Below are 26435 nucleotides of genomic sequence, written 5' to 3'. Positions count from 1 at the left end.
GACAGTTATCCTTCCTATTTCCATTAAATCCTGTACTTTCTATCTTGTCTGGTATAAATTGTAATTGATAAATCACTTGTCTGCTTCCTTTACTAGGTCTTAGGTTCAGTGAGAGCAAAGAGCTGTGTCATGTATACAGTTTTATCTCGAATAAAATATGCAATCCTGGCACCTCGGAATCATGTCAGGTAACTAGTGAATGAATGAATGAATGAGTGAATTTATGCCAAGTGAAAATTATGGATTTATCTGAATGAACTGCTTCTAGGAGGGCTATTTTGCCTGTAAAAACAAGTCAGAGTGTAGGTCCTCTAAGAGAGATGGGTGGTCCTTTTGGGTCCCCCGACGTTGCCTTGATACGGTCCCCTTGTTCCACAGGAGCAAAAGAAGACGGCAGATTCCCACTTCTGTCTATGATTTGCCTTTATCAGTATGCCCTCCTCTGTCTTCCTCTTCCTCCTCCCTTACCACACAGCATGGCTGAGAGGAGAATGTAATCAAGGGTGAATATTTCTTCAGAGAAAATACCAGCTCTGATTTCAACCAAACAAAACCCAAAGAATCAGTCTGGCTCCTTTGAGGTTGTAACGCATCATGTGCCAACTCTTTGCGTAAGTTTGACTTTTTTTTCCCAGCTTTTGTTACTCACACTTTTGTGATCTTTGTTCCCCTTCTGAAGAGACAATTTGCCAAATGTTAGCTTGCCTTGAGGTCTGTGCCTATGGAGAGACTGCAACCTGGCTGGAAATATTTGTTGGCCAGGGATGAATTACACTGCTTATGATTTTCCTGAATGATTCTGCAGCTAAAGTAACTAACACAGAATTGTTACTTAAAACAGAGGCCCTCCCTGGGATTTCCAATAATTCTTACGACTTGGCCAAAAATGCAGTGTTCATCCTCAAAGACTGACCAAGTAAAGTAGTTGAGTTTTAAAAGTTTGAAAAATCAGTTATTTCCCTGCCTTTATGTTCTGTCACTGAATAAAGGAGTTCTTTCTAAACTTTTAAAATACTCAGATGGAATTCTGAAATTCTAAAAGGCAGGTTTAAGGCTGAGGACCAGAGAAGCTGCATTTCTGAGACTTTTGTTTGTGTGTGTTTAAAAATTACTTAAGCTATACATACTGGATAATTTTTACCAACAGTGACCTACTCCTGCCTCCCCGGTCAGTGTCAGAGTAGACTGAAATATGAATAAAAATTCTTGATGTATCTGGATTCTTTTTGGAACCAACTATAGCAAATTTGGTCAAAGTCAGTCAAAGCTTTTAAATGTTGCTGTGGAACAAATAAATAGATATTCTTGAAATGCCAAGTTGAAGAGGAGGCTTTACTTTTGTTTTAAAAAAAAACCAGAAATAACTAATACACTTGAGTCCCATGCCCACTAATGGAAACATGGCTAGCAGGAAAGAGAAGCAATGGTGGAGAGAGATGGAGGCAGAGTGACTGAGGAAATTCTAAGTTCAAATGTGTTTGTCATCATCCCCTTTCCTATGTGGCAGACATCACTGATTGATTTAGACATTCTCCTCTGCGGATTTAGGGTCATGATTCTTGTTAACACAGTGTTTCAGGTAGATGATAAAATTGATTGGCATTAGTAAGACAAAGGAAAGCTCTTTGTAACTAAAGTATTAAATATGTAAGTATTGGAAGTACTTAAAACTTAGTGAAAAATCTAACCATAGAGATGGGCTTAAATGAGGAGTTCTAATCAACATAGTTGCAGGATTAATTGAATTGGACTGTGAGTACTGCAGGTAGGAGAGTGGTTCCAATGGGCCTAAGGATGAGGAGGGGGCTTTTGACAGGGAAGCAGGAAAGCTGAGCATCCCGCAACCTACTTGCATGGCTTAAAGTGCGTAAATCCCCTCTCCTTCATCTTCAGCTGTGACTGTGCACAAGTCACTAAACTTCTCCTAAGTGCCCTTCCTTCGTAAATTTCATGACAAAGTGTTGTGAGAGTTAAATGAGATAATCAAAAGAGTTATAAAGACTTAAAAACTGTTATGAAAACCTAGGGTTAAAAGACTACTGATTTGTAATAAACACTAGCCAGGTAGACCTAGATGTTCACTGCATCGATGGATGCAAAATGTTGAGAAAATCATGCTAGAGCCAATCTACAGAGTAATCAATCTTCCAAAATTATAAATCAAATCACAAGCAGGAGAAAATAATAGCAGAGGTGGGAGTGGTTGGGGAGGCCTCCAAGCCTGGAGTCCACAGATATAAGAAGTCAGAGGGGACCCCTGGAGGCGTCATCAGGGTGATGAATGGAGTAGCTCTGTTTGGACTAATTAGGCTGTCCTGCTCAGCGGGCAGCGGTGGCGGTGTGTGTGTGCGGGCTGGAGGCCAAGAGGTCAGGCTAAAGTTTGGCTGCGTGCCCTGCTCCCCTGCCCACCCTGACCAGAGGCAGGTGAGGGTGACCAGAATAGGCAGGCCCCAAATCAAGCTCCCCAATACAAAGGTGAGCAAACTCTTAAGGAAAGCCCATACCAGTGAAAAAGAGGCACCAAACCCAACAAGCTGAACTATATTCTCTTGCTTGAGGGTGAAGGCCCGGGTTTTCCGAGGAGGGGACTTTGGGGCTCACCCAGACCCAGCTGTCTGTGGGGGGCTCACCTTGGCCCTGGAGCCTCTTCAGGAGCCACTGACCTACAACCTACACCACAAGTCGCACAGCTTACTTACGGCAGGTCCTCATTACTCACCCTTGGGTACTACAGAAACTTTCCTCAGAGAATCGAGAAAAAGAGCTTAGAAGCCAGCAGTGCTTCTGGGATTGACATCAGAATCGGCAGATACACGGAGATGTGGGGATGGCAGGCAAGAGCTGAGCTGGGTATGTGCTGTGGGCAGGCTCCCGATAAGCTGCTTGGTAGGGGTGGGTCTGCGCGGAGAAAGTGGCAAAAGTTTGGTCACATGACTTTGGATTGTTTTCAGAAGCTTCTTACCCAGTGGTGTCCTGACTTCTTAATGTGACAATTATACAAATATTTGCTGAATGTGTATCTTATGTCCAGCATGGGCAGTGTATGTATGAATGTTGGTGACAAATAACCCCTGATGGAGTTCTCTTCATGCCACTCCAGCTGCTTTTACAAACAAGATAATAGTTAAAAAACAGCACAGTGAAAGAGGTTACCAGTGCAGATGGATATGGACTGTTAGTGCATTGGCGAAAGATGTCATGGTAAGTCGGAGTTCCCTGAGAAGTTTTCATGGACGTAGTGAGCCATAGCTGAATGTTAAGATTTCTGATTGAGAAGCAGAAAACATAAAAATGCTGGGCAGCTCGCCCTGCAACTTGCAATCTTTCTGGACGCCAACAGGCACCAAGCTCCTACTGCCAAGAAGAGTTACAAAACCTAGACATTCCAGTCTAGGAAAAAAGGTCAAGAATTTGTTGCACTGTACATTTAATGGCTTACTCCCGGATCAGCCTGTTTCAACCTGGAACTTCCAGTGGGAAAGGGGAACGTGGTTGGCTGCTTCTCCATCTCTCTGTCTTCTCATCTTTCCCCAACTTTCTGGTCTAGGAGTGTAAAAGGAACAGAAAAATATCCATTGAACTGACCAACAGGATGACAACCAGAATAAATCAGAATAAGGACATCTGTCATTTGTGGCTGTCCAAAATCTATTTAGAAGACCCTATAATTTGATTGCTCTCCTGTTATGTTCCCACCTTTGTTAAGTAGGGTGGTGCTGGCCTGTAATGTAGACTCCACTAATCAGACATGCAATTTTGGAATAAAACCATGTGAGGAAAAAGGCTGGGTGCAGCTGGCAGTGGCTAGGTTCTGGGACCAGTGGTGGAAGAGCTGTTCTGTGGCAAAGTTCCAGGAGGGGTTTTTGGAAGATCAACCGTAAGTTTATTTCTCCATTTGGGCTACCTAATATCCCATAATAAATTCCTTTTCTGCTTCAACTAGCCACAGGAGGTTGTCTTTTGCAACTAAGAGACTTAGATGACATTCTTCTGTGTCTATATAACCCTCGTAGGTCTTGGTGTCAGACCTACCCTTCATTCCTCACTGTTACTGAGTGGATCACATGACGTCTAAGCAGTAGAGTGACCATGTGTAACTCACGATACAAGCAGAGTACAAAGTTCATTGTCTCCCTCCATCCCTTTTTTTTTAAACATTTTTTATTGAGTTATAGTGATTTTACAATGTTGTGTCAAATTCCAGTGTAGAGCACAATTTTTCAGTTATACATGAACATACATGTATTCATTGTCACATTTTTTTTGCTGTGAGCTACCACAAGATCTTGTATATATTTCCCTGTGCTATACAGTATAATCTTGTTTATCTATTCTACATATGCCTGTCAGTATCTACAAATTTTGAACTCCCAGTCTGTCCCTTCCAAACCCCCTCCCCCTTGGCAACCACAAGTTTGTATGCTATGTCTGTGAGTCTGTCTGTTTCTGTTTTGTATTTGTGTTCTTTTTTTTTTTTAGATTCCACATATGAGCAATCTCATATGGTATTTTTCTCTTTTTCTGGCTTACTTCACTTAGAATGATATTCTCCAGGGACATCCATGTTCCTGCAAATGGCGTTATGTTGTCGTTTTTTATGGCTGATTAGTATCCCATTGTATAAATATACCACCTCTTCTTTATCCAGTCATCTGTTGATGGCCATTTAGGCTGCTTCCATGTCTTGGCTATTGTAAATAGTGCTGCTATGAACATTGGGGTGCAGGTGTCTTTTTGAAGTAGAGTTCCTTCTGGGTATATGCCCAGGAGCAGGATTCCTGGGTCACATGGTAAGTCTATTCCTAGTCTTTTGAGGAATCTCCATACTGTTTTCCACAGTGGCTGCACCAAACTGCATTCCCACCAGCAGTGTAGGAGGGTTTCCTTTTCTCCACAGCCTCCCCAGCATTTGTCATTTGTGGATTTTTGAATGATGGCCATTATGACCTGTGAGGTGATACCTCCTTGTAGTTTTGATTTGCAGTTCTCTGATAATTGGTGATATTGAGCATTTTTTTCATGTGCCTATTGATAATTTGTATGTCTTCCTTGGAGAATTGCTTGTTTAGGTCTTTTGCCCATTTTTGGATTGGGCTGTTTGTTTTTCCCTCCATCTCTTTAATATTTATTTAGTAGAGGAAATCTTTCCCTATCTGCTGATGGAAACTCTGGTGGATCCCAAGGCTTTTATGTTCAGGGGGTATGGTCACTTTAAGAAACCAACACAGTCTGAAGTCAGTAATCAGAATATCCAGTGGAAGACATTAAACAGATATCAAAATGTGATTTAATGGCTTCCTCCTCTTACTCCTGGATCAGCCTGTTTCAGCCTGGAACTTCCAGTGGGAAAGGGGAATGTGGTTGGCTGCTTCTCCATCTCTCTGTCTTCTCATCTTTCCCCAACTTTCTGGTCTAGAAGTGTAAAAGGGACAGAAAAATATCCATTGAACTGACCAAATAGAGTCAGTTTAAATATGGCAGACATTTGCAGCAGAGTCTTTCATGGAGTGCTTCGCGGTTCTTTGGAAGCTAAGATCAAGTCTCTCAGACATCAGTCCCCTTGTCCTGAACAGGGATTTTCCTCCTGTAGTTTCTGGTAATCCGGCTTTCATTCCCAGTGTTCTGCTGCTGGAGTTCTGCTGCCTCTCTGGGAGGCTGTATGTAAAGGACAAGCCCCCAGGATGAGCTCTTACACCTGGTTCCCATCAACATCCCTTGTCCTGACAAACTCGAGTCGTGTTGGCTAGTATCAGTGTAACAGTACTTTCCCTGCGCCTGCCACCAGGGCAGTCAGCTCCTTTTCTGAGTTGAGATTCTCTGTACATATTAGACCTCAAACCCTTATGACCCATAGTGGTCACATGTTAAGTGCTTTCAGTAGCCCCTGGAAAGTCCACGTCCCTCCTATGAGTGAGATGAAGGGGCAGGCATCTCTTTCTAACATGCTGTGATAGCAATAAAGGACAGGTGTGTGTTTTGTTAAAGATAAAATTCTTTCAAAATCAAATAAACTGAATTCGGCAAACGTGTGCAGTGGATAGTGAGTGAGGCCCTGGGGATGCAGAAATAAATAAAACATGCCACTTCCTCCCCACGTAGCAGATTTATAATTGCAAGCCAGAAACTGCAAAATGGTGTGTACCAGGGAGAAATGGGGGTGTCAATCACTCTGCTGGAATGATTTATTGATGGTCTGGATCTTGGGCCACCCAAAGTGTCCTCCTCAGAGTTAGGCGTGAGGAGAGTGAGAGAGAACAGAGGAACAGCTGAACACCGTTTACCACGGTGGGTGGCAGGGGCTGTGTTCACTCCTGGGACCAGGACTCACAACTGTAGCTGCAGCTGGAAGTCAGGAAGCTCCACGATGTGGGTGATCAAAGGGAAGAATGCTGTGTCCATCAGGCCAAATGCCTCAGATGCTTATGGACCCACCCTCTCTCCCAGTCTTGATGAATTGAAGGTTCAGCCAAACTTTCTCTCGTTTGACACAAAAAAAGGCCTTCTTGGGGGGGGGTAATTTACATAAGTAGGTTGTTTTCAACCTTTTGATTGGGCTCTACTGAGCAATATGTCATTAAAATGGTCCTGAGGTAAAATCCAAAGTACGTTTTATCACATGCTTAGTTTCCCACCCCCCTCATCAATGAGAGCTGATTAAAGAAAAGCCAGGAGCTGAGGGACCATGGGGTTTATGTGGCTGTCTTTATGGCTTCTGAGGAGGCCCAAGTCTGATCCACACTTGCTGGCTGTGGTTACCAGGTCCAGCAAGGATGCCTTTGGACAGTCTTCTATTAAAGCCGAATTTCTTAGACAGATCGATCTATTGCATATGTCGAAGCTTATTTCTCATTAAGGAGGAAAGTAGCAAGCAGATAATGGAATGGCCCAATGGCAGGACAGAGAGGGTTTATGTTCAGCAGCTTTTAACCCCATCTGTGGCGTGGTTCAGCAGCCACATGGACGAGCCACGGCCCCCTCCCTAGAGCTGCTGGGCATAGACCATTCATGAGAAATAACCAGTAATATTTCTGAGAAGGAAGCAAGGGGCAAACGGACCTACAGCAATTAGACAATATAAACAACAAGATTTTCCTCCTCAAAAGGCAAGTTAGGGAAGAGGTGAAAACAGCTTCCAAAAGAGGTCACTTGATGGGATTCAGAACACGTTACTCCAAAATGTGGTGCCTTGGCATTTTGAATACTTTAAACTGGAGGCATTTGAGAACCGGTGCAGAGAAGATTCTGAACTCCTCCTTCCCTCTTGAAGCAGCCCTCCCTATACGTGGGGGAAGAAAGCATTGTTATTTCTGCAGATGGAGGGACACTGAGAGGAATCTGAAGGGATAGGCCTTGCTAAGTCTTCCCCAGTTTACCACCCTTAGCTCACATCCCTTTGTCCCATCATGTTTTTCCATGACTCTCCACTTTTCATTGAACTTAGTATGGAAACACTCAGGCTTAACTCTCTCTTCAGGTTTTCATTTCCCTATAGAGACTCCAGTGTCATGTAAAGCTTACATAAGTTGTATGCTTTTCTCCTGTAAATCTGTCTTTGTTAGTTTAATTTTCAGGCCCAGCCAGAGAGCCTAAGAGGGTTGAGGAAAACATTTTCCTCCCCTACACTTGAGAAGAGATACTTCTGCAGCTGTTTCCATGTTACGGAAATGACAGGCCAGCCAAGAAACAAGCACCACTTGGAGGGTTGGAGTACTCAGATTTATTACGCCGGCGGGCTCAGAGGGGTTTCTGCTCCAAAGCTCTGAGCACCTCCAAGACGTGCGCATGAGGTGTTATAGGGCTAATTACAAGCTTGGGGTATTCGGCCAGTAGGCATGGAACAGCTTTAGCAGCATCATTATCACAAAAGCAGAGGCAGGGAGGCAGCTAACCGACACTCCAAGCCAGATATGTCTCTCTGAATATCCAGCTGGCTAGCAAAAAAAAAAAAAAAACAAAAAAACAAACATGAGCAGGGAATCAGCAAACTGACACTTATTAATTTAGATTTACGAGTTAGCCCAGCCCGGCTTTTCCTTCACACCTAAACATGAAATTAAATATATTTTTTTCCCCTTACTTGAGGGTGAGTCATAACTCCAGGGAAAGAAATGAAGGCTGCTCCCTAGTACCACTGTTGTGCATTCTCTCACAGCTAGCATGGGGCAGAGAGGGCGTGGGGACAAGGCCTCCTCGAGAGCAGAAACCACAAATGTTCCCTCCCTCTCCCCTTGGTCAGGTATCAGGGTGTTCCACTGGGTTCTGCCCATCCAATGCAAGGGGCACAGCATCCTGGCTGTTGATCTGGCCCCTGTTGTGGCTGCTCCGGGTCTGAGTCTTGCCTAAGGCACAGACATGTGGAAGGGAGACACTGTAGCTCACTGATGCCTGGCTGAACTGACTCAACCACTCAAGCCTTCTCTGCCACATTACAGTGCGCTCATTAATATATACTCTCTTCTGCCACTTGCTTAATATCGTTCAATGATTCCTTCATTACCTTTGAAGTAAAACTCAAATCTGTTCTAGGGGGCCAGGCATGATCTTAGCCACTGGTTATTTCCACACTCCAGCCTTTCAAACCATTTTGATTGTCCATGACCGTATTTCATTGTTCCAAGTGTCTGGTCAGAGTAGACCGTGCCCTGGGTCTCCTAAGCTGAATCAATGAATTCTCTGCCCAAGGATCTTTGTGCTTGAGGAGAGAGATTGGGGAGGGGGGAGGTATGGAGAGAGAGATCAGTTAGACTATCTCTGGTGGTAGAGGTTGCAAGAAGTCAAATTCAAGTGTAGTTGGTGACTGTGTTTTACCCAAATATGGAGAAAGCCACTCAGCAGTGAGAGAGGATGAGGTCCATATGTAGAGGGATGCAGAAGAGCCTGAAAGAGAGTCTTGACAACACTGAGTGCCTGGTTCCAGCTGAGTTTTGTTACGTCGTTGACCTAGCTAGCTCCCCCTTAGCCATAAGGGTTGTGTGTGAGCCATTCCACAGCAGTCAGAAAGTGAGTTTTGGATCTCCAGTGAGGCAGCCATAAAGCCTGTGGGGAGCACTCTCTTCAGTTCTGTCTGCTTGGAATAGTATTTGACTGAAAGACTGATGACATCTAGTTGTTTCTAGCTTTGTCCTTGACCCCAAAAATGTGCCCTCAAAAAAGTTAAAATTTTTTTTTATTCTTTGAGACTCTTCTTTACTTAAAAAAATTTTTTTGAGGCTAGTTCTCAGCAATGAAGACAAGATCCTGAACTTTATGAAAATATCTGATAACTTGAATTTAAGAAGGTAATATGTTGGAGTATTCAGTGGAAAAAGTACGTGGTGTTAAATATTTTATTTTTCTTTCTGCAAATCACCCTTTAGGTATGTGTCCCGGCTAACAATGTTTGGAATGCAAGAAAGAATGCAAGGAATTAAGTTAGAACTCATTGATTATGGGCAGAACATTCCTTATAGGCTTCAGGATTGAGCAAGCTTATCCTAAGGTGTGGAAACTTCCACCCAAGAAATTTCCCTTTCTTTGTTAGCACAAGTCAATACCTGGGAAGCCAGCTAAGAAAAGGCGCAGTGAGGTGTGTCCTGTGACGATTCTTTCCTCTTCATTCATAAGAACCTGGCTCCGCTCTCCCTGCCTGAGGGCAAGGCGTGCCTGAGGAGTCTGTGCAAGGCCAGCAAACCCAGGCAGAGAGTCCATGACATAGTTCCGCAGCGTTCAGCTGAGAAGGGTACCACTCTTCAACGTATCCAAACCAGAGGGAGGAGAGGGTTAAGCTGGGATGCTGGCTGTGTAATCGGATGTTCATAGCCAGGTCTGCAAACTGGAGTCTCCTTCAACCTATAGGTGCACCAGAAATTAAAGAGAACCTGCTGGGGTGTCCTTTCCAGGCTTAAAAAAAATCCTTCTCAGGCTTTACATAACAAGGAGTTCAGAAAGGGAAGGGGGTGGACAGTTGGTAGGTGCAAAGCCACCCTTAGGCATGAGTCAGGGTTCCATTTGCATATTTTGCAGATTTCAAGAAGAATCATTATTCCAAGTCCCCGGTGTCAGAATCACCTGGTGTCTACTCCAGGGCCCTCAGTCTCTCCAGGAACAGGAACCAGCCTCCTTATTTGGGTATTAGGGAGGAGGAATCTTAACTGACTACTGAAGAACCTGGCAGTTCAGGTAATAAAGGCAGGTCAACAAAGATTGGAGGGTGGGGCTGGGCTCTGAAGCCTGAAAGCAGGAAGCTGGGCTATGCTTCGGAGCCCTAGGCTCCCGAGAGCGGGGAATCCAGCAGGTAGCTGCCGCTCCCTGGGGAATGTGCTAAGTAAAGGAAGCAGCTGGCTGGTTTCCCTTTTCGAAGTGGTAACAACTGGGAGAAACTGGCAGGGAGGAGCTCCCTCCTGGGCTTCTGCTTCTGTGATGCAACTGGGGCAGGGAGGAAGCAGACGTGACGCACATAGATCGGGCCAGCCCGGGAGGGATCTCTGGTGGGTGGAACAGTTTGTCTTTCGGTTAGGAAAGAGGGAAATCCCTGCCCAGTGGAAGGAGCAAGCAACTCAGACTTTTCTGTCTTGAATCCACCCACTGAATGGAGACACAGCCGCTGGGGATGAAATACGTCTCTGATCACTCTGCTCCTCTGATTTTAAGGAGTCAATTCTTCTTTTTTCCCCCATTTATGGAAGGCTCTTTTGATCACCTTGAGCAAAGGATAAAATGCTTTTATTTTAAAAATAGGAAAGGAAATTGACCCTCCAGATCCTGTGACCCACCTGGAAAATCAGAGACCTGCAGCTCATGAGGCTCGTAGTTTCAGAAAGGAGGAGGCAGCCCAGACTAGATGAACGCCACCCTTAAACCGTATGTGCAGGAACTGAAGCACAGACTTCCTCGGGATTACTCTGTCCTGCGTCAAAGCAGAACTGCTGACTCTGGCGAAAATGACTTGCGCTTGGTAAGAGCATTTCCAAGAGTGATGACAGAGTTACGATGGCCCACGGGGCCTAGTACTTTCATTTACTTAATTCGTAAATGACACCCTGCTTTCTCCTCCCCCTAACAAAAAAAGATTTGTGCTGGCCTAGGACAAAAGCAAACAGAATGAGCCTACATGTGGTCACAGTAGAAACAAGATAGGGCAGGTAGCGGGACGTGTTTGGTTAGTAAATATGCCCAAAGGAAAATCAATATTATTTCTGTGAATTACACATTAAAGTAGCCAAAAGAAAGCAAAGAAAATAGCCAAGTAGCCAGGAAAAGAAGGAAGGAAGGAAAGAGGGAAGGGAGGAACCAACCATTATTGAACACCTAGCATTGTGCTGTCACTGTGCTAGGCACTTTTCATACCTTATTTCCTCCAGTTTTCATAACAGCCCCAGGAGAGAGATGCCATTTCCTCTGTTTTACAGATGAGGACACGAGATCAAATCCATCAGCCCAGGGCTGCAGGACTCGAAGCTGGGACTAGTACATGGCTTTTTCTTTCCATGCTAAGTGAGGATCCAGGAAGACGGTGAGGCCCAGTGCGTAAGAGTGTGTTCTCGAGAACCGGACACCTGGGTTCAAGTCCTAGCTCCATCAAGTACTGTCTGTGTGTGCCTTCTGGCATGTTCTTTAACCTCTTCCTGCCCATCTCTGAAATGGGAATAAAGAGGATTGCATGAGATAATCAACATAAAACAAGCACACTAGTATCTGGAACACAGTGAATGCTCAAAAACTACTAACAATTATTACACAGAAATGGTAGAAAAGGGTAGGGCACTGGGACTGTGTGTTGTTTTGTTCATTTGTTTTTCTTCCTGGATTTCTATCTTAGTCCTTTTAGGCTCCTGTAACAGAAAATGATAGACTGGGTGATTTACAAACAACAGAAATTTTCACATTTCTAGAGGCTAGGAAGTTTAAGATCGAGGCAGATTTCACATATGGTGGGGACTTTCTGGGTCACAGACAGCCGCCTTCTCACCACGTCCTCACCTGGCAGAAGGGGTGAGGAAGGTCTCCGGGGTCTGTTTTATTAGGGCACTAATCTATTCATGAGAGCTCCACCATCCTAATACCATGACATCAAAGGTTAGGATTTCAACGTACAAATGTTGAGGGGACACAAATTTGTCTATAGCAAAGTATTTTTTAAAAATAAGGTTGAAACAGTGTCTGTCTTATATTCCTCTGCCATAATCATCCCTACATTTATGGCTGATAAGTATTATTGATAATACAGCCCATATAGAGAATAGAAAGATAATTCAATCCTTTATGTAGCATGATTGATCCAAATTTGTGGGTTTTTTGGTTTCTGTTTTGTCTAGGTGCTTTTTTTTTTTTTAAGTAGACTTTACTTTTTAGAGAAGTTTTAAGTTCATAGCAAAATTAAAAGGAGGGTACAAAGATTTCCTAAATTTCCCCTACCCCTACATATGCATAAACTCCCCCATTATTAATACCCCCCCCACCAGAGTGATTCATTTGTTCCAATTGATGAACCTACACTGACACATCATAATCACCCCAAAACCATAGTATCCATTAGTGTTTGCTCTTGGTGTTGTGTATTTTATGGACAAATGTATTACGACACCTGTTCATCCCTCCCTTCCCCCATCCCCTGGCAACTGCTGATCTGTTTACTGTCTATATAGTTTTGACGTTTCCAAAATGTTACATAGTTAGGATCATACAATATGTAACTTTCTCAGGTTGGCTTTTTTCAGTTAGTAATATGGGCTTCTGTTTCCTCCATGTCTTTTCATGGCTTTAATAGTTCATTCATTTCTTTTTAGTGCTGAATAATATTCCACTGTCTGGATAGACTACAGTTGATTTATCTGCTCTCCTCCTAGAGGACATCTTGGTTGCTTCCAGGTTTTGGCAGTCATGAATCAGCTGCTATAAGCATGCACATGTAGGTTTTTCTGTGGCTGTAAGTTTTCAGTTCTGTTAAGTAAATGCCAAGCGGTGCAACTGCCAGATCATATTGCTGGATCATATGGTAAGAGTATGTTCAATTTTATAAGAAACTGCCAAACTGTCTTCCAACGTGGCTGGACCATTTTGCATTTCTGCCAGCAGTGTTTAAGAGTTCCCATTGCCTCACATCCTCACCAGCGTTTGATGTTGCCAGCGTTCTGGATTTTGGCCGTTCTTATAGGTATGTCATACTCATTTTTAAAAAATCCGCATTTCTCGGTTGTAATGTGGAGCATTTTCTTCATATACCTATTGGCCATCTGCGTATCTTGCTTGGTGAGGTGATGATTAAGATCTTTGGCCTATTTTTTTTTAATTGGGTTGTTTGTTTTCTTACTGTTAAGTTTTAAGAGTTCTTCATATATTTTGAATAATAGTCCTTTATCAGACATATCTTTTGCAAATATGTCTTCCCAGTCTGGGACCCGTCTTTTCATTCTCTTGACAGCATCCTGAACAGAGCAGAACATTTTAATTTTAATGAAGTCCAGTTTATCAGCTCCTCCATGGACCATGCCTTTGGTGTGGTATCGAAATGCCGTCACCAAACTTGAGGTCATTTCTCTGATGTTCTCTCTTGTGTTATTTTCTAGGAGTTTTATAGTTTCTCCTTTTACATCTAGGTCTGTGGTCCATTTTGAGTCAATTTTTATGAGGGGTGTAATGTCTGTGTTTAGATTTTTTTTTTTTTTTTTTGGCATGTAGATGTCCTGTTGCTCCAGCACCATTTGTTGAAAAGACTATCTTTGCTCCATTGTATTGCCTTTGCCCTTTGTCAAAGATTAGTTGACTATATTTATGTGGGTCTATTTCTGGGTTCTCTATTATATTCCATTGATCTATTTGTCTATTCTTTTACCAGTACAAAATTTATTTTTTATTAATAAAAGTTGATAAAATTTTCTTTCATCTTCCCCACTTGTTATTACATGCCACAGCGGTAACTTCTTGGCCAAGGATAAAGCCTCAGAGACTTCCCAGCCCTGAGATCTAGAAGCACATGTCTTCCCAATAGCTGACGGTTCTCCTCAGCAGGTAGCCTGAATTGGTCAAGCTTTTCAGCTCCCAATTTCCTGTCCCCACTGGACGAGTTTTCAGGGTACAAGAAGGCTGAGAAGCCTGAATCATGGTGGCTCTCAAAGCAACATCTCATTCAGATTCTTCTCCCTGGGGTCAATGATAGAGTTCAAATGCCTGAGGAAGGCCTCCAGGGGCAGGTTGTTCTTGGGGGGCAGGTGCGTATGTAGTAGTACTGGCAGCCTGTCCTTGGCTGCACCCTTCCCCGGCGAGGAGTTGGCAGGGCCAAGTAGATATGCCTACCTGGAGCCTGTGGCCTACCATGCTTAGCTGCTTCTAGACTTACCTGCTGGGGCCTTTCCCCTGGGTCAGTCCTCCAGTGAGTGAACCATACTGGTCGTGTGCATATCCTTAGGCCTCTAAGCAGTTTATATCAAGGATAGGAAGTGGGAGGGAGTAGGGTGGGCTGTGGACATACCTTGGATGTTGATACACATGTGTGTGAGATCCCTCAGTGTGCAGGAAGGAGCCAAGGGATGGAAGAGCAAGGGTCAGGGTGTGGGGCAGGGAGGGGCTCTTGGTGCCATGATTTTCCACACCAACTTTGAAGAGGCCAAGAATTCTGAATTTGTACCTGGCCTTCAAGACCATTATGAAGGCGTATTTGTCAAAGTAACAGGATGGGACATATTTTATTTAACAATCTGAAACTTGATTTTACCTTTCACGTAGCTGGATGTGTGGTGTGAGGATCTCCATTCATGCTTTCCCACGGCCCCACAAGTTTGGGGGATGAGTGATAGATATGAGACCACAATTCAGTTTTCTGGTTCCTGAGTTCTTTCAGCTCTTTTAAGGAGCTCGGCTCCCTCTTGATAAAAACAGCTGTTTCTCCTAGACTTCCTCTGGGTTTATCCTACTGTGAAGTCTGTCCGGTGTGAAATCTGAGGCTGAATCAGAGAAAGTACGCTCACCCCAAGCTGAGTTAAGATACAGTTTGCTTTGGGCATTCAGTCTCCCCACTCTTCTCCTCCCAGCCACCAGTTACTTGCGCTGTGACTCATGAGCTCACCCTCTTTCTCCCTCTTTCTCTCTGTAAAATTCATCCAAGGGATGACCCAAGCCTAGACCCAAGAGCAGCCATAGAATTACTCTTTGTGGGTCTATGGACAGGCAGGCTGGGGTACTCGTTATGTGTTCGTGGCTCATCACATTACGGAAATGGGGAGCAGACCGTGGTCTGGGGGGTCCGGGAGCAGCTCTCTCATGCTACCATAGTCAAGAACAGAACTCTGAGCAGAGTCTGAAAATTCTGAATTTGAACTTGGTCTCCCAAACTATTATAATCCAAGTAAGATGATAAAAACATATCTAATTTAACAGCCACTTAGGTTGACTTAGAACTTTCAAATACATAGAAGGTGGTACAGGGGTCTCGATTTATTTTTTCAAACCTGGACTTGAGAAAGTTAGGAGTAGACAGACATACTTAGAAGGGGTTTTTTCCCCCCATAGGATATGCTTCTCTTTCTGGCTAAAGGCCTGGTGAAGTTTCCATCATGAACTTCACTCTCAGAGGTGGGTAGAGACTTTCCAACCTGACCACCGGATGACCTCTGCTGGTTTAAGGCGAGGGGGTCTTAAATAGCTTTTCAAACTGGGCCTCAGCTTGTATCTGACCTTCCATGCTTTCTCAGGCCCTTCCCAAAATTTCCCCTTATCCTGGGTGTGTTGAGAATTAGCAGAGAAGAATAAAATTCTCTGAACTCCACCCTCTCTTTCTTCCACTCCAACTTCAAAAACACATGCACACACATGCACAGAACCACACAAGATTCCTGTAAAAACTGGAACTCCTGTTCTCATCAGTGAGGATATCTGGAGCTTCTTTCCTCCTCTTACTGCTCTAGGGCATTTTCCACTCAAAACCATTCACTTAAAAAAACCCTTGATATAAAAAGAAAAGGGAAGGTTTCTTGTCAGAACATAGGAAACAAAATTCTAAAAATAGCTCATATTCCCCTGTAGATGTGATGCAAGTTTTACTGAGTTGAGGAACTGCTGACATCAATGGCATGATTGCTGGTCCTTTGCCCTTCCTCTCATTCTTTCCCATCAGAATTTCTAAAATCTGGGTTCTGGGCAGTAACCCTTGAATGTAACCTTGCAAACAAGCACCCACAAATGCCTATAAGAAAATCTGAGAGCTATGGCCCCCTTTAAACTTATATTTAAATATATATGTAAATATAAGTATATTTACATATAAATATAAATGTATATTTAAATATATGTATGAAATATATTAATAGATATATTTAAAATTATATTTTCATAGAGATATACATCAGTTGGGGGCTTATTTGCTGTAAATAACTCTCTAAATTTTCCTAGAATGGTGAAGGGGAGTTAAGGAGCTGGAGATGGGATAAATGCAATCAGGAGAAAATTAAAAATTTAGGAGCTGACTAGATGATGTTGATAAAATTGGACACAACTCAGTAGGCCTTAGAAGATTAAAGACCTCCTAAATAGTCAACTAATATTTCTACTTTTTTCTTTCTACTCTAACAACAAAAAGGATTAAAGCAACTAAACTGTATTTATTATGTTTACTCACAAGGATTGTGTGCGCTGTTCTGGAAAATCCAAGATTGTGACCCAACTGTTCAGAGGTTCAAAATGGTTAGGGAAGGAAAACATGTGTCTGAGAAAGTTAAAACAATATAAGGCTTTGTCAGAGATACTGGCCCTGAGTTCTGTCTCATTTCTCCAATCCATACTTTAGGTTATGACCAGAGTTAGTTTTCTAAAACAAAAATCTCATTTCATAAATCTGCTTAAGACCATCCAGTGGTTCTCTGCTACTTACTGGAGAAGGTTGAAGTGCCTTGGCTTTGTGTACAGAGTGTTCATGGTCTTGTTCCAATCCAGTGAAACCTTTCTGGATTCACCTCCAGTCACCACTGGTCCTCCCTGTGTACAGGATGGGAGCTTCCTGAGAGCCATGACTGCCTTACGCATCTTTGACTTCTCAGTGTCAGTGGAGGCTTCAAGAGCACTTTGTTTTTAATTAATAGAACCTCCTCCATCCATTGATCTTTCTCTAACTATTTTATATGGAATTTAACACATACAGAAAAAATTTCATAAAATGAATGAACTCTCATTCAGTCACCACCTAATTAAAAAAAACTAGAACACTGCTGGCTCTCCAGAAGCCCTCTGCATGCCCTTCCCTAATCACATCCCCTTCTCTCTCCCCAAGGGTAACCACTCACCCCACCCATTCACCTGTTCTCAGCTCACGCCGCAATCCCCACACCCCACCTCACCTCTGATATTTCCCTGATGCATACTGACCTCTGAAAGCTTTCTTTGTCTCTAATCTTTAAATCACCTATTTTCTTCAGCATTCACTTGGCAGCTAGTCTCAAAGTATTACATGTTTTATGAAGTTACAGTTATGATATTCTTCTTGTATTGTTTATATTATTTTGCCTTCACTGTAGGTATCTTTATCTGTTCAAATAGACTTTTTGATGTCTATCTTGCTATTGTCTATGTTTTACATTTATAATTAAGATCTCATTATAGATGCTCAATGAAAATGTATTGTATGGATAATTAGTGATTGAGTGAATGACAGACATATCAAAACATGTAAGAGACAGAGACTTACTCATCCAGAGGAGGAAACAGCCAAGTATAGTCTACACAAATGAGAGAGCGAAGCAAGATATTGTTCTGTTACAGCGCACATAAGTAGTCAAGAGTTTCCTCCAGCTGGAGCAAGTGTTAGGAAATCTAGCTATGTTCTGATACCACCTTCACACAGATTAAAGTTTTGAGTAAAGAAGACATCTAGGATCAAGCAGTGTATCCTCATTAGCATCTTATTTGAGAGGAAACGTGGCCAAAAAATGAGCCAGACTGTGGCGTGAACTTCTGATGTGGATGCTCCAGGAAGGACTCCATATTGTCAGGGAAACTGGAAGAGATGACACTGAAAATCCTTTTGTACTTCCTTTTATGATGGCATGGGTAAATGAAAGTCATTGTCAATCTAAATATAATGACTAAGTCTGTACTTTCACTTAGAAGTTAAGTTGGTGCTGAAAGCTCAGGTCTAGGACGTGGGGTTGTAACTCAAATGCCTCCCAGATTCAACCCAGTAAATACAGTGAATGCTTTTAGTCAACCTGTACCCATCCTTTCAACTCTTGGATGGAATAATAAATGTTCAGCATGTAAACTTGAATTATCTTTCCTTGCTTTTCACATACTGTTCAATGACCATCCCCTCTCCCAATATCACCTATGCTTTACTTGCAGAATTTGACTCATTTTTTGAGATTCATATAAAATATATCCTTCCATATGAAATCTAACTTGATCTCTTATGAAAGTTAGGGCTTTGTCTATTCTACTCCCACAATGCTTTTTTTTTTTTCCCTTAAATACTCAACGCATTGTATTTTAGTGTATTTATCTGCCCCACAGAATTATAAGCTCATCAGCTTTCAGGGTTGGTTTTATTTAGTACTAGACCTACAGTACTTGCTCCATTATTTGAGTGAATAAAAAGTACAAAGTAAAATTTGAAACACAGAATCAAAAATAATAGACAATCAGTACCAGAATTAATACCCTCTGTTTTCCACCGACTGGATTAGGTACTGAGAAAAGGCAAATACAACATGGAACAGGCAGGCATCCAGGAGCTCGTGTTCCAGTGGGGAAAAGAGAGAAGTAAGTGAAGACATGCAATATTGTTGGAGGGAGGAAGATGGAGATGGGTGGGGTGCTGTGGGAGCCCAGAGGACTGGTGCTTTGAGTCAGAATGGGGAATAGGAGACAGATGTTTATGTGGATTTATTAAGTTCAGCTAATCAGTCACGTGGTGAAGGGGAAGAGGTGGACGGCATTCAAGACAGAGGAAACAGAGGCCCTGGAGTCCTCTGTCTTACTAAAAACATGGCCATGTGATCTGACGTGGAGGTTCCTAGCAGTGGGAGCAAGCACCGCCAGGTTGACCGTAGCCCTGGCACTTCTGCGGGGTGCACCACCGAGGGAGAAAGAAGGGAGATGAGAGTGTGAGAGAACAGCTGGAGGGAGTAAGCCCAAGTTCAGCTCTAAGGGGGAACCCTATATTTCTGTCTGACTGGGAGGAAGTAAGAAGATACAATCGGATCGCAAGTGAACTCACACTCTACCTGGATGTACAAAGAAAACTAGCTTCTTCATTGTCTGTTACATGTGTGATCTTTATGATCTCCTCACATTCCCTCTGGAGGGGAAGGCAGAGACTTCCAGCTTCCTCTTTCTTGCATCACAGGCTCTTCTAGTTTGAACAGTGTATTTTCAATGGCTCAGTTTTTTTGGACAAATGCTTTTCAAATTTCCCCTCCCCATCTCTCCTCCTGCCTCCCCTACCACCTTGCTTTTTTCCCAAGGGTAACCTCATGGCAACAGGGGAGACAAACGATTGGAACTCATGTTACATTCTCTAGAACCTCTGAGCGCTTCCGGACACTGTCCAGGGGCAGCCACTCAGATATGCTCCCTGGACTGGCGATCTTACAGGTGCAGCTGGTTTCATTTGACCTTTTGGAGGACATGCAAATACCTGTGACTAGAATCTACAGTCTAGGGAAATCATATGATATTTTAAATGTAGTAACCACCTCCTTCAGATCCTGGGTCTTAGTTAGTATGCTGCTCCTATCAACACCTCAGCTTCTGGTCATATGCTGAGTACCATGCACAGGCCTTGGGGAAAAAGGAAAGATACTTTAGAACAATCTTTCTGGACACTCTCCCCCAGGATCTTCACCAATATGCATTTGGATCTTCCCACTGGGTCCCTTTCCTTGGGGTTCATCCTGAGTGGGGGAAATGAAATGAAAGATCTATCCATAGTACTTAGTCAACTCTCTTCTCTTTCCCATAATCCATCAGGGCAGAAGGGGCTACTGATCAACTTCTCTTTCCTGGCATAGACTTCCCTTATCTAATACCCTCCATCTTCCTTCTCAATGGAAGGTGTATTTCTATATTGTGGGTGAAACTATAATTTGAAAAGAAACTCTAAACTCTGAATTGGCCAGGTCTGGCTCTTGATAAAGGGACAAGGGAACACTGGTTTAACATCCCCACATGTTATTCTAATTATAAGGGCACAGCCATGATTTTTTTAAAAAAAGTAACACTTAAAGTAGAGAAGTGTTCAGGAACGGCGGAGCAAGAAGTCAGTGAAAAACCTTTTCTCACAAAGACAGAAAATGCTGCCAAAACAACTAAAACAAATCATTTGAGAACTTTAGAAATGAACCAAAAACCACAGAATAAACTGAAAATTGTTCACACAAGAGAAACTAAATCTCTGTAAGACAGAGGTATCTATGTCACTTTTAACAGGGGCTATTGGCATTCCCCTTTCCTCTCCAGCCCAGCAGTGTAGTCATGAAAAGCCAGCAGTCGTGCAGCCAGTGGAGAGGACTGATCACTTATGCAACTTGATTAAAAGCCCCATCTATATAGTACAGCTGACATTTTGTCTGTATTTGCAGCTACCTGGAAAGCTTTCATTCCCAGGGTGTTGGGGCTGTTTGTTTCGACTCAGAGCTAGCTCAACAACAACAAGAAGGTCCTATCCCCAGGATGTTCCCTAAAATAATAGTTACCTGCTGGTAGCATCGTAGCTGTTGGTCCAAGGTTGTGATTTCAGTTGAGGCAAAAAAGAGCATGACCAAAAGTTTAAAGGAAGTCCTGGAGCTACGCAACTAGAACTAAAGAACTTCAGAAGGTTCTGACATATTTTGGGGGGATCTCAAAGGCAGTGTGTATGTGCAGGACTCGACCTGGGGAAGGAGAAGGCTCCTGTCACTCCAGCCCACGCTGGGCTGATGCTGAAGTTCTGCAGAAGCAAGAAGTGAAAGCTGACTGCTTCATAAATTGCCTGAAGTTTGAAGGTATGCCTTCACACACAGATCCTTTTGGCAAGGGGCGAAAGGCACACAGACAAAGCATGTAAGGAAAGCTTCTGATAGATCACTAGCTGGCCACTAAATAACAGTGACTCAAGGATGACTCATAGGAACCCAGATTAAAAAGAAAAGCAAGAACTTTAAAAAAAATTGTAGGAGAGAACTCAGTGGCCATATGTAGCAGAATATCAGCAACAAGACACAACTTTGGAGGAGAGGGTGATCTGATACCATAGTATAATATACTATGATAGTATACATAATATAGTATGATAATATACATAGATAGTATACTATCTGAAGCATTCAGTTTCCAAAAATTATGAGACATGCAAAGAAAAAGAAAAATATGACACATACCCAGAAAAAAAAAAAGGGAGGGGGGAGCCAAGGAAAATATCCCTGAGGAGGAACTGATGGTGATCTTAGTAACCAGACTTTAAACTATTATAAATATGTTAAAACAACAAATGAACGAAAGGAAAGCATTACAATGACATCTTACAAATTAGACAATATCAATAAAGAGAAAGAAATACTTTTTAAAAAACTCAGCAGACATTCTGGCGTTGAGAAGTATAATCACTAAAATAAGGAAAGTTTACTAGAGGTGCTCAAAACAAATTTGAACTCACAGAAGACACAGCTAACTGGAAGATAGGCAAATTGAAATTATCCCATCCTAGAAACAGGAAAAGAAAAGAATGAAGGAAAAGAAACAGAACCTCAGAGACCTGTGGATACTATCAAGCATAGGAACATATGCAAAACGATTATTTCAGAAGGAAAGAAGAGATAAAGGGGCAGAAAGAATATGTGAAGAAATAATGGCCCCAAACTTCCCAACTTGATGAAAGGCATTAATCTACACAACCTAGAAGCTCAGTGAACTGTAAGATAAACTCAAAACAATCTGCACAAAGACACATCATAATGAAACTTTAGAAAGCCAAAGCCAAAGAATCCTGAAAGCAGCCAGAGAGGTGACATCATATACAAAAGATCCTCACTAGAAACCATGGAGGCCAGAAGATAGATGACACAAAGTACTGAAGAAGGAGACTGACAACCAAGAATTCTATGTCCAGCAAAACTATCCTTCAAAAATGAAAAAAAAAACAAAAAATGAAGATAGTCCCATATAAACAAACTCTGAGACAATTTATCACTAGCAGAGTTACTTAATAAGAAACACCAAAGGAAGCTTTTCAGGCTGAAATAAAAGAATACTAGATGGTAACTCAAACCACACAAAGAATAGCACTGGAAAAGGGAAGTACATGGCTAAAGATAAGACAGTATAAGCGTATTTTTGTTTCTAACTCTTTTCCTCTTTTATATGATTTAAAAGACAACTACATAAAGCAAGTAAGTATAAAATGGTTGTACTTGGAATGAATAAATATATAATTTGTATGAAAATGATAACACAAAGAAAGGGGGAAAGAACAGAGGCATACTGGAGCAAAGGTTTTTATATACAATTGAAATAAAGTTAGTATTAACTTGAAGTAAGGCACCCACTACTAAAATAACTTAAAAATATAATTACAGAAATGATGAGAGAATCAAATTAGTATAGTAGAATACGTATTATATTCTTTTGTGTTACAGGAGAGGGGCTCAGGGTTTTTGTGGGAAAAAGAGAGGAAGATGAGTTAAGTTGTTTTTAAAAAGAGTTAAGCAGTGTAAGATGAGGTAATTGATCAGGTGAAATCTTCATTGGTTAAAGATGAGGTAAAGCTAGCTTTGTACCTCAGTGATTGGTCAGATGGAGCAGTCACTACTTAAAAAAAGTTCATTTTTATCAGTCCTTTCTTGTTCTTGCTGACTCCTTGTAGCATTGGTGGTTTGGCTTTGTTCAGAGTTTCAGAAAACAGGCTGTGCATAGAGCTCCAGCTCTGTTTTTAATGGCTCCACTCATGTTCTCTCTCACAATGAAATGTCCAGAGTAGGCAAATCCACAGTGGCGGAAAGTAGATGTGTGGTTGTTGTGGGCTGAGGAAAGGGGGAGGGATTGCCAGTGGGCATGGAGCTTTTGTTGGGTGATATGAAAATGTTGTAAAATGAGCTTTTGGTGATGCTTGCCCAATTCTGTGAGCATACTAAAAACCACAGAGCTACATAATTTAATGAGTGAATTTTATGGTATGTGAATTATATATTAATAAAGCTATTAAAGAGAAAAGAGGGGGGTGCCACAAAAAATGTGACAGGTTGTGTGGGAGGAGGCATGAAATCTCAGGCTCACCATCTCAGAGAGCATGGCTCTGGTAACCAGGTGTTTCTCGAAAGTCATTAATACATAGGCGAGTTCCCTTGCTAATATCTACTTATCTATTTAGAAGCTCAGATCTATTGAGATATTTGTTTCTAAGTACTAATTTTAAGCTATTAAATGGAATAAGTTGACTTACAGATGGTATTTCACACATCAAAGTACTTTTATGTTTGTCATTTTACTTGTCCAGAAAGACAAATATTATTAATGGTTCAAGAAAATTTTAATTTCTTCTCCATCAAAATATGTTATGATAATTACAACAAAAAGGCAAAAAATACTGATTTAGAAGGTCTTTCAGTAGTATTTTCCTCAGTGTGTGCCAAGGAATGTCACCTTTGCTAAGTGTTTGGGGGGAAAAAAAGAATTTGACAGCCAAAAATGTTCAGGCGGCTATTTATAGCATTTTTTTTTCTTAGAAATTGAATGTGCCTGAGGCTATTAAAGGCTCTGAAACGTTATTCACTCACTCAACGAATATTCATTCAATGTCTCCTAAGTGTCAGGCATTATTCTAGTCACTGGGGACACAACAGAGAACAAAGGAAAAATTCTTCATCTGATGAGGTTTCCATTCTAATATTGCCCAAAAAAGTCTACTTTAATTAAGTATCTTAATTATTTCTCAACTCATTGGATTACGGAATAATTTTTTTCCAGGAAATATCTGTTAACATTCTGCAGAATACATTTTGTTAAATAGGGGTTTACACTTCTATATACCAACCTTTTAATTGAAATGCTCTAAGACAGTTGAGGGGGAAAGTAGCATATGCAAACATCCTGAATTGTATGCAAACTGGTTTTAGTCCTTGGTGTTATCAAAAGGCAATGGGAACTGAACCTTTATCCTTAAGGAGTACGATGGGATGGCCTGATCAAATGTGAGGATGGGAAAGACAACAAAAGAGATGAGCAGTTAATATACCTGTAAACATGTTTTAGGCGACTCCATTTCCAGATCTTTTCAATTACGAAAAAGTTGAGAAAACCAAATGCAATTAATTAGGGTACTGTAGAGGAGCAGAGACATGTGTATGAGATTTAAGATACTATCTGAGAATTCTGAGTGTAAGGAATTATAAGTTCCCTCTTTTAACTGCTGGGAAACTATAAAGGAATTATAAATCCCCTCTTAAAAAATGTATCCAATGACAGCAAAGTACTAGAAATTCAAGCACAACAGTAGGTTTGACTGGATACAATTAAGGCTGGAAAGAAGATAAAAAATTATCCTCAAAGGCAATGTTAAAAGTCATAACTTTCCTATTAATTCCTATTAAGAATCCTCTTTACACTTACTCTTTTCCCTAATAAAGTTATTTTGTATAAATATGGAAACATACAGTATGTAGCATTTTGTGTCTTTCACTTAGCATAATATTTTAAAGGTTTATCCATATTTTAGCATATGTTGGAATTGCATTCCTTTTTAAGGCTGAGTAATATTCTATTGTGTGTATGTACCATATTTTGTTCATCCATGCTTCTGTTGATAGACATTTGAGTTGTTTCCAATTTTTGGCCATTGTGTATAATGCTGCCATGAAAATTGGTTTACGAAGATCTGTTTGAATACCTGCTTTCAGTTCTTTTGGGTATATATCTGGAAGTAGAATTGTTGGATAGTATGGTAGTTCTATGGTTAACTTTTTGAGGAACTGACAATCTGTTTTCTGCAGCAGCTGTACCATTTTACATTCTCACCAGTGAGGCGCAAAAGTTCCAATCCCTCCGCATCTTTGCTGTATGGTCAGGCCACCCAAGATGGCTGTTCCCTTGCTCTCTGTACGTCCCCCTGCTTGACCAGGGTCTGCTTCACCTACCCTCTACTCACCTGACTCACCTCCTTACTTACTTGCCCCAGGCCCCAGCTAATAACTGACCTAACTTTAGCCACCTTTAGCTTATCAAAGGGCCCGTGAGGGGCGTGACCCTCTGCTAGTTTCCCTGGTAACCGATTAGCAAACGTGTCGTCAATGCCCTCTATAAATGGTAACGCCCGGAGCCCGGGGAGGTGAAGTCAGCGGGCAGCCATGTTGTGCCCTCTGCTGCCGCGCACGGCCGGATGCTGCTCCAGGACCTTGCCTCGGACGGGTAAGTTCTTTTATCCTTTAGACCAGTGGTGTCTGTGTCGCAGCCTGCGGCCTCTTTTTGTTGTTGTTGTTGTTTTGAGGATGGGCAAGTACAAGGCTTGTAGGTCTGCACGGGAGCAGCCACGAGACCAAGGAAACTCCCCTGAGCTCTGAGATACTGGGAAATAAGGACAGGCGGGGAATGGAAAGTTGCGGGCGCTGTTTACTAACACGTGGGGCCTGAAAGTTACAGGTGTATTCCCGGGGTGGCCGCCCGCTAGCAAGTGGGGCCCTGTGGCGGCTGTCCTTGATAAACTGGGGCCACCAAGGGAGTACGGAGGACTCACAGACACCCCGAAAGGCCGTTGCAGAGATACCGGCCACCATTACAGTGGGGAGAAACAAGTTAAGACAGTAATAAGGCAGTGGCTGCAGCTGTGGGCTGGCCTTGCTATTTACACTAAGAAAGGCCGCGGTGGCTGAGCTAACAGCAGAAGGAAAGGTTCACTTAAATGCCGGTTCATGTTCCTCTGAAACAAGCATGTGAATGTGAGTGAATAATGTATATTATTGTCTATTACTGTTATTTGCTTAAATTGGATCGACTATTTAGAAACTGAAAAAAAAAAAAAATCCCTGAAAAATGTCCAAGATGGGACTCTTATGACATTCTAAAACTGGTTTTTGCTTGTGCCGAGGAAATTAGCTCTCTGGAAGGAATTGATATTTCTCTTTTTGTGCCTTTGAGATGTAGATAATCTACGTGGACTTTCAGGAAATTTAATCCCTAGGAGTTAAGGGGGGAAAAAAAAGAATCCTTTTAAAATTCTATAGGAATAATTAGGTTTGGGGAATGTCTATCTAAAACAGTCTCTCCAGATTTTGGTAATTTGCTAAGCTAAGTTAAATGAAGAGAATTCACTGACTATCTGGGTTATTTCAAATAGGTTCAAACATTGGAACATTAATTGTGATGTGAGTCTGTTTACCTATCTTTGCCTTTTTAGGAGAGGCAGACAAAAGTGTGAGTTTAAATGCTGGTATGACAAACAGTTCACAATTCTTGATTTTTGTCAGAGATGATTTTTAAGGGTTAAGATTATAATCGGTCATAACTCTAGT

At 42.0% G+C, this 26435-nt stretch overlaps 1 protein-coding gene and 1 long non-coding RNA gene across 11 annotated transcripts in view; one reads left to right on the top strand and one right to left on the bottom strand.

Annotated features, from left to right (window-relative positions):
- Nucleotides 1-3699: 3699 nt before the first annotated feature.
- The window catches only part of LOC105070279 (uncharacterized), a 309633-nt gene continuing 286897 nt past the window's right edge, over nucleotides 3700-26435 (bottom strand). For 5 of the 7 annotated variants that reach the window (XR_012501383.1, XR_012501381.1, XR_012501384.1 and 2 more), the window contains 3 exons: nucleotides 14690-14918; nucleotides 11326-11613; nucleotides 7294-9828 (listed from right to left, as the gene is read on the bottom strand). This is a non-coding gene — a long non-coding RNA (uncharacterized LOC105070279). The other 2 variants (XR_012501382.1, XR_012501385.1) reach the window with 2 other exon arrangements.
- Nucleotides 25272-26435, top strand: part of TNFSF18 (TNF superfamily member 18) — a 61350-nt gene continuing 60186 nt past the window's right edge. For all 4 annotated transcript variants that reach the window (XM_074349811.1, XM_010956650.3, XM_045517815.2 and 1 more), the window contains exon 1: nucleotides 25272-25335. The gene's annotated coding sequence lies outside the window, so the exon portion shown is untranslated. The remainder of the gene's footprint in view (nucleotides 25336-26435) is intronic.

The sequence above is a fragment of the Camelus bactrianus genome, chromosome 21, assembly GCF_048773025.1.
Source record: "Camelus bactrianus isolate YW-2024 breed Bactrian camel chromosome 21, ASM4877302v1, whole genome shotgun sequence".
Classification (NCBI taxonomy): domain Eukaryota; kingdom Metazoa; phylum Chordata; class Mammalia; order Artiodactyla; family Camelidae; genus Camelus; species Camelus bactrianus.
This window is presented reverse-complemented; position numbering and strand designations above follow the sequence as displayed.